This window comes from Dipodomys merriami, unplaced genomic scaffold (genome assembly GCF_024711535.1).
Source record: "Dipodomys merriami isolate MVZ:Mamm:240054 unplaced genomic scaffold, mDipMer1.0.p SCAF_14, whole genome shotgun sequence".
Lineage (NCBI taxonomy): Eukaryota > Metazoa > Chordata > Mammalia > Rodentia > Heteromyidae > Dipodomys > Dipodomys merriami.
In genome coordinates this window covers 40,047,850-40,060,188 of record NW_027202715.1, presented here as the reverse complement: position 1 = coordinate 40,060,188, position 12,339 = coordinate 40,047,850, and the positions used below count along the sequence as shown (strand labels likewise).

At 45.8% G+C, this 12,339-nt stretch overlaps 1 protein-coding gene across 3 annotated transcripts in view; it reads left to right on the top strand.

Annotated features, from left to right (window-relative positions):
• LOC138826197 (cartilage acidic protein 1-like) overlaps nt 1-12,339 on the top strand; it is a 146,271-nt gene that overhangs the window by 55,835 nt on the left and 78,097 nt on the right. The gene's annotated exons all lie outside the window — the stretch shown is intronic.

Here is a 12,339-nt window from a genome sequence, read left to right as displayed (position 1 = left end):
GGTAATAGAATTTCAAATAGGTGATGAGCATTTTTAGTAAAACTAACAATCACTACTGAGAATTCATCTCTCCTCGTGTATGTGTCCTAAATACAAGTGTTAGCTCATATGATCATCCCTTTTCCCCATGAGATGGTTTTTTTTGTTTTGTTTTGTTTTTTTTGGGTCCAGTCGTGGGGCCTGAACTCTGGGCCTGGGCGCTGTCCCTCAGCTCTTCAGCTCAAGGCTAGCGCTCTACCACTTGAGCCACAGCGCCACTTCCGGCTTTTTTTCTTTTTGCTTATGTGGTGCTGAGGAATCGAACCCAGGGCCTCATGCATGCAAGGCAAGCGCTCTACCACTGAGCCACCTTCCCAGCCCCTCCATGAGATGGTTTTTATATTTTCATCCTCATACTACAAGGAAGTCAGATGAAGCCCAGTAAGGTCAGGCCTGGTCCACAAGAAGATGGATTTGAACTCAGGCAGCTTAGAGCTAGAGCCCTGGCTGTTAACTACAAATGTTACCTTTGTGTCAAGACACTTTGATTTGTGTGTGTGTGTGTGTGTGTGTGTGTGTGTGTGTGTGTTGGGGTGGGTTTTGTGTGTGTGTGTGTGTGTGTGTGGTTGTTGTTGTTATCAGTCTTATGCTTAAATCACTCATCAACTCTGTTGAGCTTTGTTAGAAGCAGAGTAAGCCCTGAGGACTCACTGAAGATGTTTGTTTATTTCTCACTACCAGCTTTCCAGCTACCTAATCAGCCAGGCCCTGGATGAGAGCAAACTGCAGCAGCCTGCCTCTTGGAGTTTGAAAGAGGCAAGGACCCTCTCCAGGCCAAGGATCCCCACCCTGAGAGTCTTCAAGCTCCTCAGAGACCAGCTGAACCCACCTCCTCTCCTCTGGAGCTGCTGTCACAGCCCCTGTAGGGGCCCTAAGATGGAAGCTCTGGCTGGAGAGAAGAGCCCACACACCAGGGAGATATTCCTCTTTCTCCCTGGCTTTACGGCCTCAAGAGGCAGCTCTCGGGCACCTTATCTGGAGCCTCCAGAGCTAGCCTTACAGTTGTGCCCCACTCCCCTGTGTTAATGGGAAAAGGTGGGAGAGGCTGCATTTAGCAGGCTTTAACAGGACATGGTGTCACACACCTGTAATCGCTGCACTCAGAAGGTTGAGACAGTTGGATCAGCCTGAGGCTAGCCTGAGCAACATTATCAAGACCTGCCTGGGGAGGGTGTGTGTGGAAGAGAACTCTGTGGGGGGGAAGGGGCGGTAATCCCAGCGTGGGTCTGCCCCTCCCCCCAAGCCCTGCCCACCTGAGCAAGTGCCTGCCTGACCAAGGGGGAGACCTTTTTGTTATTTCCAGGAGGGCCTCTCTAGGACTCTAAGAGATGTGGCTGGCAGTGTTGCCAGAAATGGTATCTTTTAGTGACCCCCACAAGCCTTGAGGAAGAGCGGGGAACCGGGTTCATCCCCACCTGGGCCAAGGTGAGAGGGGAGGAGGAGTTCATCCCCTTCTGAAATGAAAGGGCACTGGATCTCCGGGCTCCTCCTCCCTTCCCCAATAAAGGAGAGAAAGGGGGGCCTGCGGGCCCTCCCAGCCCCCACACCGCGCCGTCCCAGCGTCTAGGCCCAGGCCCCGCCCGAGGTCGGTCCCGCGCCTCCCGGAGCCCCACGTCGGGTCGGTGCGGGGGGGGGGGGGGCGCTGTCCTCCCCACCCGCCAGCCCCTCGGGAGGGTGGAGCGGATCCATCAGCCAGGCCCCACGTCCCCGCTCCGGCCCGGGATTGGTCTAGGCGCATTTTGTGTTAAATGCCGACCTATAAATTTGTGGACGATCCTTGTGAGCAAATTGGATTCCTTCACAGGGCCCTTAAGTGCTGCCATTTAGCCAGATTTAACGGCAGGCTCCGGCCACCAGCGTCCCCCCAGCCCCCTCCCGTCTCCCCAGCCCTCCGCGCCCTCCCTCCTGACCCTCCACAGTCACCGGGAATCGATCCCGCGCCCTCCCCACCGCCCAGACAGGCCGGGGCTCCGCGCGCCCGCGGCCGCCGCCGCAGCCCGGGCCTGGCTCCCCGCGCAGCCCCGTGGCCTCCTCCCCGCCGCCGTCTCCACGGTCTCCCCCGCTCTTCTCTCCCAGCCTCCCGCTCCCTTTCTCCCCAACGCCTCCCGCCCGCCTTCCCCTCTTCCCCTCCAGCCTCTCTCTCCCTCCTCCTGTCTGCGCCGTGGCAGCTGCTTCCAATGCAGCGAGATGCACCAATTCATTCAGCCTCGCAGACTCTTTAAGGTCGTTACTAAATATATCAAGCAGAAGAAAAGGGTCTTTTTTTTCCCTCTCTCTCTCTCTCTCCCTATCTCTGAGCAGGGAGCGTAAATGCTGGCCTTGGGATCAGAGCTCATCCTCTCTGATCCCCGATGGGAGACAGCCCAGAACGGCCCTGCTGTGGGTCGACTCCAGCCCGAAGCTCCTACAGACAGAGGCAAGGGTGCTGGGGAGAAGAGGGGCGGGTTTCCGAGGCCGGTGGGATGGGGTAGACGGTGCCCAGGGAGTCTAAAGCATCAGAGATGAAATCCACCTTTTTTTTTTTTTATCTTCAAGGAGTTAAACAGCTCTGGAGACTCCAAGAAGAAAACAATTTCTACCAAAGTGATTTCTCCTCCTGTAGATTAATATTTTTTCCTTTATTTTTGAGGAAATTGGAAAGTGTTGAAAGAGGTCGATGTGCCAGTCCAAGAGACAGAATTCGATTCCGATGCTCTAAGCAGTAGTCTGAGGTAGTTTTTGTGTTTTTTTTTTTTTCCTCCCCTGAGTTGTAGGCAGATGACCTTGTAGCCTGAACATTAACCAGAGCTCAGGGAGCGCTAGACTTGGGTGTTGTGATCAGAAATGTACAACAAAGTTAGCCTGCCTGTTTCACAGCAGGGGGTGGCTGACAGTGCCTGCTCTTGGTTGTAGTTTCCTGGCAGCTCCTCCCTCCAGCCAGGCCTCCCTCCCAGACACAGAGAGAGGGACACAGGCTTATGGTGTGTGGTGGAGACTTTTCTTCATAAGCAAAGCCATGAAAGCAAAGCCATGAGGCTGTGACTTACAGAGCACTCGCACCCCATCAAACATGTCTTCCACAGGCAGGGGAAAGATGATAAATATAAGTGATACTTTCTATCTTAAAAGCAAAAGTGATAAGGTCACTGAAGAAGGTACAGGGCAATCATTTTTAACCTTTTAGGGTGGTGGGGGATGTGAGATACTTTTTGAGACAATTCTGTCCGGCCAGACAATGAGCACTCTCATAATCAGAGTTCTACAAGCCATATTGGGGGAGGGGTAGGTACAACCCCTAGGGCTTAGCCACACAGCCTCTGAACTAAAGATGAGAACCAAGAGGCCAAAGAAGGACGTCTGGGAACACTGGCATGTCAGTAACTATCTAGGAAAAGGAAGATTCCTTCAGAGCTGTAGTTCGGAAGGAGACCTTGGGTGGAGAACATTCTAGAAAAGTTGTCATTGAGTCCACAGGCAGAAAGAGGCCTAGGATGGAAATAGTGCTATCCATGAGGTAACTCGAAAAGCTTAGAATACGTAAGGACTGAGAAATGTTCATAGGAATTAGAAAGCAACAAGTTGGTAATGGTGGCCTGGTGATGTCACATATTAGGCTTCCAATTTCTCTGGACAGTTAAAGAATTTAAGGGTAGAGAAATGTTTAAAGCAGACAGAGCAGATTTATTTGAAAGTGAAATAAACAATGAAATGAACTTTTTGTGCAGATCCAGGTGTTCTGAACACTAGATAGACAGACAGACAAACACATAGTCCCTTACCTCTGCCCCCTAAGGGCATGCTCCTGGTCCAGTTGGTCCAGGGAATCTCACAACCCAGTCCTTCTGCTCAGAGCATAAGCATGGAAGTTTCCCTACAATTGGAGCCCCATCTCCTCCTACTTGCATGAATACAAGAAAGGGCTCTTGATTGGATAGCTGCTGGGGGAACAAAACTTGATCATGGCCTTAAAGGCCTCATGTGTCTTCCTGTGTCCTCCCCATGCTGAAGCTGGGCCCATTCACCATCTTCTATTCTTAACTCCCTGGCCAGAGAGGCCTAACTTCCTCCTCACTGGAAGAAAAGCTGCCATGAGGAGAGGAGAGGAAGCTCAATTTTTCAAGGCAAGGCCAAGAAGCAAGTTAGAAGAGATAGGAAACATAGAACCTTCTTCAGAATCTTAGGTGAGAAAGGGAAATGGCAACAGAACTGGCTGCTTCTTTCAGAGTGGGAAGTAAACAGGACATCTTCATAAGAGTCCATTTCTGAAATGGGTGGTTGGTTGAGAAATAAATAGTAATTCACCAGGCGGAAGGGGCCCCAGGAAGGGCAGTTCAAGGAGGGAGAAGAAACATTCTCAGAGTTGGATTCATGAGAGACCATGTTGTGTTTGGAGGCCTAGAAGGGAAGGTTAGAGTGTGGATTATATAAGAAGAGGGTGGAAGAGAGGTAAGACCAGAGAGCCAGGCAGGAGCCAGAGGGGGCTGGAGTGGGGAACTAGCACTTTATCCTGTCAAGCTATGAACAATCACTGAAGAGAGATGATGAACAAATACTTTTTTTAAAAAACTGATTCTACAAGTAATACAGGCTCATTACAGAAATTCCTTAAAATATGGAAAAGTATAGAGAAACACAAGTACATAATTAATGTTAACATTTTGGCATCTTACTTCTTTTTAGCCTTTTTTCTATACACTGTTTCATTAAATCTGAGACACCCCACTTGGGAACCCATCATTACTTGTGCTACTAACAATGTGCAATTACACTTGGCAAAGAGGATGAGGTGCATGCAGCTTATTTAGGATAAGAGAAGATGTGGGGGAAAATGTATGATATAGAAATGATGACATAAAGTGTATGTGTGTGTGTGAACACGTGTGCACACACACATGCACGCATACAGGCGCCAGTCCTCCTAAGGCTTGAACTCAGATCCTGGACACTGTCCCTAAGCTTTTGTCCACAAGGCTAGCATTCTGTCACATGAGCCACAGCTCTACTTCCAGCATTTTGGTGGATAATTGGAGGTAAGAGTCTCATGGACTTTCCTGCCCAGGCTGACTTTGAATGACAATCCTCAGATCTCAGCCTCCTGGGTAGCTAGGATTGTAGGCCTGACCACTGGCGCCCAGCAAGTTTTGTTTTTGTTTTTTTCTTATTTGAGTTTCCATCATATTTCATCATATTTCAAATTTTCTACCTTTCTTTGACCAGAATTGTGCCACAAAAGTTTCCAAATTATAAAAAGTATTTATCAAAATAGTCTTAATGGCTACAAAATATTGTATTACATGAATATTCAAACAATTTATATAATAAATTTCCCTACCAATAGATACTAGATACTATCTTAATTTTTTTATTATAGTACCTTAGTTAAAAAAAATTGTGTACGCATGTGTGTGTGCATGCGCACATGCGCACATACTCACCTGCATGCATGTGTGTGCCAGTACTGGGGCTTGAACTCAGGACATAGGCACTTTAGCTTTTTCCATTCAATTCCAACACTCTTATCAATCACAGCTCCACTTCCAGCTTTTTGCCTGTTAATATGGAGATAATAGTCTTGCAGATCTTAATGCCAGAGCTGGTTTTGAACCAAAATCCTCAGATCTCAGCCTCCTGAGTAGCTAGGATTACAAATGTGAACCACTGACACCCAGCTCTATACATAATTTTTAGTATTTTTCTGGCTTTAGTATTTTAGTCAAACTGATAGTTGAGAAGCCTGTGTTATACTAGCTCTCTTTCCATAGGATGTTGATGAACTTAGCTACTACTGTGATAAAATGCATATGACAAAGTTTATCCTCTTACTCATTTTCAAGTACACAGTTCAGTGGCATTGAGTACATTCACAATGTTGGCCAATGGTCCGGCCCTCCATCTGCTCAGCTCTTTTTAGCCTTTCTAACTGAATCTCCCCTCCATTCATCAGTGGCTCACTTCTCCCACTCTTTCCAGTCCCCAGCATCCCCTCTTCTACTTCTCTGTGGATTTAACTCTTCTAGGAACCTAATATGAATGGAATCATATACTATTTGCCCTTATGTCTGGCTCCTCTCATCTAGCATAGCCTCATCCAGCTTCCTCTATGTGTGAGAATGCCCTTCCTTTATAAAGCTGAATAATACTCTATGGTAGGTATAGACAACACTGGTTAATCCATTCATCTATTGGTGTGTGTGAACTCTTATTAGAATTTTGGGATGTTTCACAGAGAATAGATTGCTAATTGTAAATCAAAAGGTATAAAAAATTAACTCTTGATACATACCACCAAATTGTTTTCCAAAAACTTTTTTGCAAAGTTTTCTACACTATACTACCTTTCTTGGTGTGCAAATGTGTTATCAGCATTGGATCTCGTTATTTGCTTTATTTTTGTTAGTTTATACTAGAAATACAGTGTGTCATTGTCCTAATATGTGTTTCCTTGAATCTTCCTAATGGAGGCAAACTTTTTTATATGCATCTTTATTAGCTGGAGTGTGTTTCCTCCTTGTAAATTGTCTTTTTATGTCTTAGGATCATTTTCCTATTAAAGATATAGTGTTTCACTTCTTACTTTACAGGCACTCCTTAGAAGGAGTGAGCTGATTCATTCATATAATTGCCAGTGTTCTTGCATTGCCTCTGTCTCGTACCAGGCATTGTCTAGGTAGACTACGGGGAACCATCAGGCAAAATTTCCCACCCTTATCAAGTTTACATTCCTAGAGAGGGAGAAAGGCAACATTAAACAACGTATGTAGTATGTTAAGCAGTGTGAGTGCTCAGGAGAAAAGTTCAGATGGAGAAGGGAGGCAGAAATGTTGGGGCTGTCGGGAAGCCTCCCTGAGGAGGCTGAGCAAGCCCTGAGGACGGATGGTCCCTCCCCATGCTGATCTGGGGAGAGTGTTTCAGACAAAGGGTCTAGCCTAAACAAAGGTCCTGAGGCAGGAACACAGGAATCATCTTAACTAGAGCAGAATGAGGAAGAAGAGAGGTGGGAGAATAAGGTCTTAGTATGACCAGAACCACGGACCATGTTGGCCCTGAGGGCTCTCTCTGTTCATTTTCTGTTGCTATCATAGTAAACCTGAGACTGGGTAATTTAAAAAGAAGAGAGAGGTTCATTTTGGCTCACCATCTGGGAAGTCTAAGATCAAGAGACCTCATGCAGTAAAGGTCTCTTGCTGCTTCAACTCATGACAGAAAGCAGAAGGGCAAAGGGTACGTTCTGAAGAGGTAAAAAATGAGGGGACTCACTCCATAATAGCCACTCTCCGGGTAACTAATCCAGTCTTCTGAGAAAGGCATTAATCCCTTTTAATGACCTAATTACCTCACAGAGGGCCCCATCTCCCAACTCTACATTTCAATACCAGCTTCACTCGGGACAAATTACATTCAAACCCTAGCAGGCTGGTCTCTGAGATTCCGGCTTCTTTCTTTCAGCAAGAAACAGGCCTTTAGAAAGAGGGGTTTTTGAGCCAAGAGGTAACGTGATGTGACTCACACTTTAAAAGCATCGCTCTGCTTTTCAGGTTGAAAATAGACTAAAGGAAGGAAAGGAAAGCCGAGAGAACTGTTGGGAAGTTCTTGAAGTCATCCAGATGAAAGCTGGCAGGGCTCAGCCCTAGGTTAGCAGACACGCGTGAGAAGGGCCCTGTGTTGTGTGCGTTGTAAGACTGGAGATGGGGTTTGCTCATGATTGGAGGAGAGATGTGGGAGGAGTCCAGGAAGATTTCACACTTTTGGCCTGAGCACCTGAAAGTCAGAAGTTGTGAAAGGAAAGACAGCAGCAGGAGATCCAGATGGGCGGTTGGGAGCTCAGTTTTTGACAAGTTAAGTTTGAAATGTCTATTAAACATTCAGGAGCAATGTCAAGTAGGCAGTTGGATATATGAATCTGGAGTTCAGAGAAGAGGTCTGGGGTAGAGATATAAATTTGGGAGTTGTCAGAGCATAGATGGTATTTAAAGCCCTGATATTGGGTGAGGTCACCAAGGAGTGAGAATGGATAGAAGAAAATAGAAATGTCCAGTGACTGAGCCTGCTGCTGCCAGTGTGAGGGAGACCTGGACTCTTCTGGTGATTTGGGAACTCGAAGGGTTCCAGGTTGGGAGTGGCATAGCTGGTGTGATCAGAAAAAAGGTGTGATCAGAACTATGTTTGAGATCAATGGCTCAGGAGGGCTGCCCATGTTATCCCATCTCTTCTGAGCAGAGAAAAATCTAAGAGCCTCCCATCAGAAGTCCCCAGCAGGCCATGGTTAATGTCTTTGATTTCCATGGTTACATTTGACCAAAGATCAAGCTAACTCTTTAATCTCAAGACTCATCATCAACAGGGTGAAGCACATTGGCAGCCCTTTGATATTGGCAGGGGAAAAATGCAAACTCTGGAGAAAGAAAGGAGGCTAAAGAGAAAGGAAGGGCAAGGGGCCCAGAGGGAGGCTGGGGGCTGGAGTGGTAGGCTTGGCCCTATCTGCCAGCTCCTTCTTTTAAGCGATTGTTAAAGGACCACAAGAGAGAGAAGGATCCTCCCTGGATCTATTATTTTCCTCTTTCCTCAAGTCTCCTGAGCCTGGCAATACCCTCTCTTGCCCCAATGAGAACATGAAGTTTCAGCAGCTAATCTATTCTCTGAAGCTGGGATAGAATCACTGTGCTCCACTAAAAGGATACTCACCTGTATTTGCTGCTTAGGGACATCAGGACTGAAATTAGTGACAAGTGTCACCCAAAGAAGGGCACTTTTCACGTGATGGGGAAAGGGGACCCTTGTAATAATTATTCAGGGCTACAAGCATCAACTGTCCCAGGCAAACTCTGGTATTAAAACCATCAGTAGAGTCCCACGTGTGGTTGAGAAATTCCAGTATTGGCATCACCTAGGGAGATGGTTTTAAAAATAAACCTCTGAGCACATTTCCAGATGGCTCAGAATCTTTGGGGATGGGACCCACAGTCTATTTTTTAGTGAGAAATTTTTAGTGGTAGAAATTCTTTCTGGCTTCAGAATTTTCTTTGTACCTTTCTCTCTTCTTTCCCAGAGAGGTGATCTAGAATCTTTGAGGCAAGAACCACTGGTTGAGGGGTGGCATGGGAGACAGGGAATCCTCTTTCCTGCAGGGAGTAACCATCTGTTTGTAACACATCCTAAATCCTGAGCACCACTGTTTTTCTTGGGACCAGGAGGGGTTGGCCGGCCTCTGGGTGTGTTTGTTCAGGACAGTCAATTCCTTGTTTCTTTCTCTTGACTCAGACTCAGCTGCCTATTCTTTCCTACTAGACTCTGGGCTATGCTGTAAAACACTAAGTATGGTCCCTCTGACTCTGCACATCCAGGACTCTTGAAAGGACCACATGATTAACTCCTTAACTTCCAGCATCCTAGCAGGCATCCCTCCCATGTGCCAAGATCATTCTCCTTTCATAATCCATTCTGGCTCTGTCATCTGTGAATTTAAAATCTTTCAGAACTTCATTTATATTTTAAGCCTGTTTTCTCTTCCTTGGATTACAAATGCCATAAATTTCTCACCTGTTGAATTCATGCTTCCTTTATTTGTCCTAAATGCCAGCTCTTTCTCCTTGCCCAGCATTTAGGCTCCTGAAAGTTTGAAGAGGATGAATTCCCTTAGGGAATGTACCTTTCCCTAAGTGGCACTTCTGTCTCAACACTCACTGGACTGGAAGCATCTTTGAACATAATTAAGTCGAACTTACTTTTCTGATTCCAACTTTTCCATATAGATGCCCGGTCTAGACTGAATATTTTCAATAACAGAGGACTCACTACTTCCAGAGGCAACCAGCTCCAACTTTGTAGACTTCTTTTCTATGATGTTTCAAAATCAGCCTCCAGTGGGAAAGAATGACCAGGTGGTAATGGAGTTGGAGTTGGACATATCAGTGTGAACTCACATTTAGCTTAATAAAGACACAGATGGTGACCTATAGAAACAGATGTGTGTATATGCATGGGCTACTATACCCACATAGATTTCTTTGCTCTGCATTCTCAGAGACCCTAAAACCAAATGATAGCCTGACAGCAGCAGGCACACTTAGCCTCTAATCTTGGTTTCTAATATCATTCTCTAATAAAAAGAACCAGGGCTCTTGGAGACATGTCTGAGTCTAAGATTAGGACAGAAAATAGGCAAGATGAACCTGGAGCATCTGGGAGTGGCACAAGAAGGAAGTGCTCAACAAAGCCATGGGGATGAGGAAGAGACACTGGAGCCTAAAGCAGAGCCAAAGAGACACAGAGAGCACACAGTGGCAAAAGCTGGGAGCTACAACCTGAATGGAGTAGTATTAGATTATAACCCAAAGCATAAATATCAATGAATCTCCACCAATATAAATAAATGATTACATGTATAAATACGTGAGGGAGGACAGATAAATCTCCGATGTAGAAGAAGCCAAATAATTTATGTGGATATTCCATCCTCAAGGAGATGGAGCACTATTCCCCCTTCATAAGGGTGGGCCATGCATAGGGAATGCCTTCCAAAAGTACAATATCGAACAAATACTACCTCAGCCAGCCAATCAAACCTCAACAGGAATAAGTCATGTTCATAGAATGTTCCTTTTGATATGATGCAATAAAAATGATGCATCACTTCCCCCAAACCCATTAACCCTTGTAAAACCATGAGAAAAAACATCTACAAATCTTAATGGAGGAGCTGGGTATTGGTGGTTCATGCTTATAATTCTAGCTACTCGATAGCCTAAGATCTGAGGATTGTGGCTCAAAGCCAACCGATGCAGAAAAGTCTATGAGACACTTATCTTCAATTAACCAGCAAAAAGCATGAAGTAGAGCTGTGGCTCAAGTGGTAGAATACCAGCCTTGACCAAAAAGGTCAAGGGATACTGCCCAGGTCCTGAGTTCAACCTCCAGTACTGGCACATACACACAAATTCTCAAATAGCTGAGCAGCACCTCTCCAAATTGTCCAGGTGATCAAAACCAAGGAATGTGAGTAATTATGACAGTCAAGGGGAATTAGGCAGACAGGACAACTAAATGGAACGTGCTGTTCTGGATGGGTCCCTGGAACAGAGAGACCCTGGGATAAATAGTAAGGAAATTATTTCCAATTTTTCTGTAAATCTAAGACTATCCTAAACCATAATGTTAATTAAGAACAAAAATCAACCTTCCTTATCTAGATATTGGCCTTGGCTCTGACCCTGACCTGAAATAACTCAGACATGACCTAGAACAATAGTATTTGTCATCTTTCCATTACTATTACAAGAACTGAAATAATTGACATATTTATACATATAGAAAGAGGGGGACTTGTTTGGCTCACAGTTTGGGACATTTTAGCCCATGGCTGATGGGTCCCATCACTTTGGGCCTTTAGGGAGGCAGCACATCATAACAGAGGCATGTGGCAGAGCAAAACCATTCACCTCGTCAGGCAGGAAGCAAAAGAGTGAGGAGCAAGCTGAGGTGCCACAAACCCCACACAAGCTTATACTCCCAATAACCTAAAGTCTTCCCACTAGGCTCCACCTCCTAAAGGCTTCACTAGATCTTCATACTGCCTCCAGAGGGACCAAGGCTCCAAACCATTGGCTTTGGGGGGACATTTAAAATCCAGATTATAGTGACAGATCATCTCTGTGTCCCCAAGATTCTCCCCAGTGGCAGTCAAAATTCTCATCTCTTTACTACCACATCTGTCATCTCATTCCCAAGTCAGATCTCTTGGCCTCCATTAGATTCTGATTCCTGCCTTCAGTCTCTCACTGAGCAGGCCACCCTTTCTCCAGTATAGCTCACTTTGACAACTGCCTGCTAAAGTTTATTGTGGTGCCAGAACTGAGCACCCTGAGTGAAGCTGCCAGCCTAGGGAAGATCAGGCCTGTCACCTTTATTCACTTGATAGATCTCCATTACTATAGCCTATAGTGGTATCGATGACTTTTACTTTGGGGGTACAGAGCAGTCATCTTGCAGTAATAGCTCTAATTTAGCCTTCCAATTTTTTCCCTAAATATTTCCTGTATAATCAACACAAAGAATAACTTTCTGCAAATTAATGTTTGGAAGAAGAGAAACAAAGAAGGAGGAAAGGAAGGGATTTCTTTTTTTTTTTCTTTTTTCTTTTTTGTTTTTTTTTGGCCAGTCGTGGGGCTTGAACTCTGGGCCTAGGCACTGTTCCTCAGCTCTCCAGGTCAAGTCAAGGCAAGCGCTCTACCACTAGTGCCACAGCACCACTTCCTGTTTTCTGAGTGGTTTATTGGAGATAAGAGTCTCACAGACTTTTCCTGCCTGGGCTGCCTCAGATCTCAG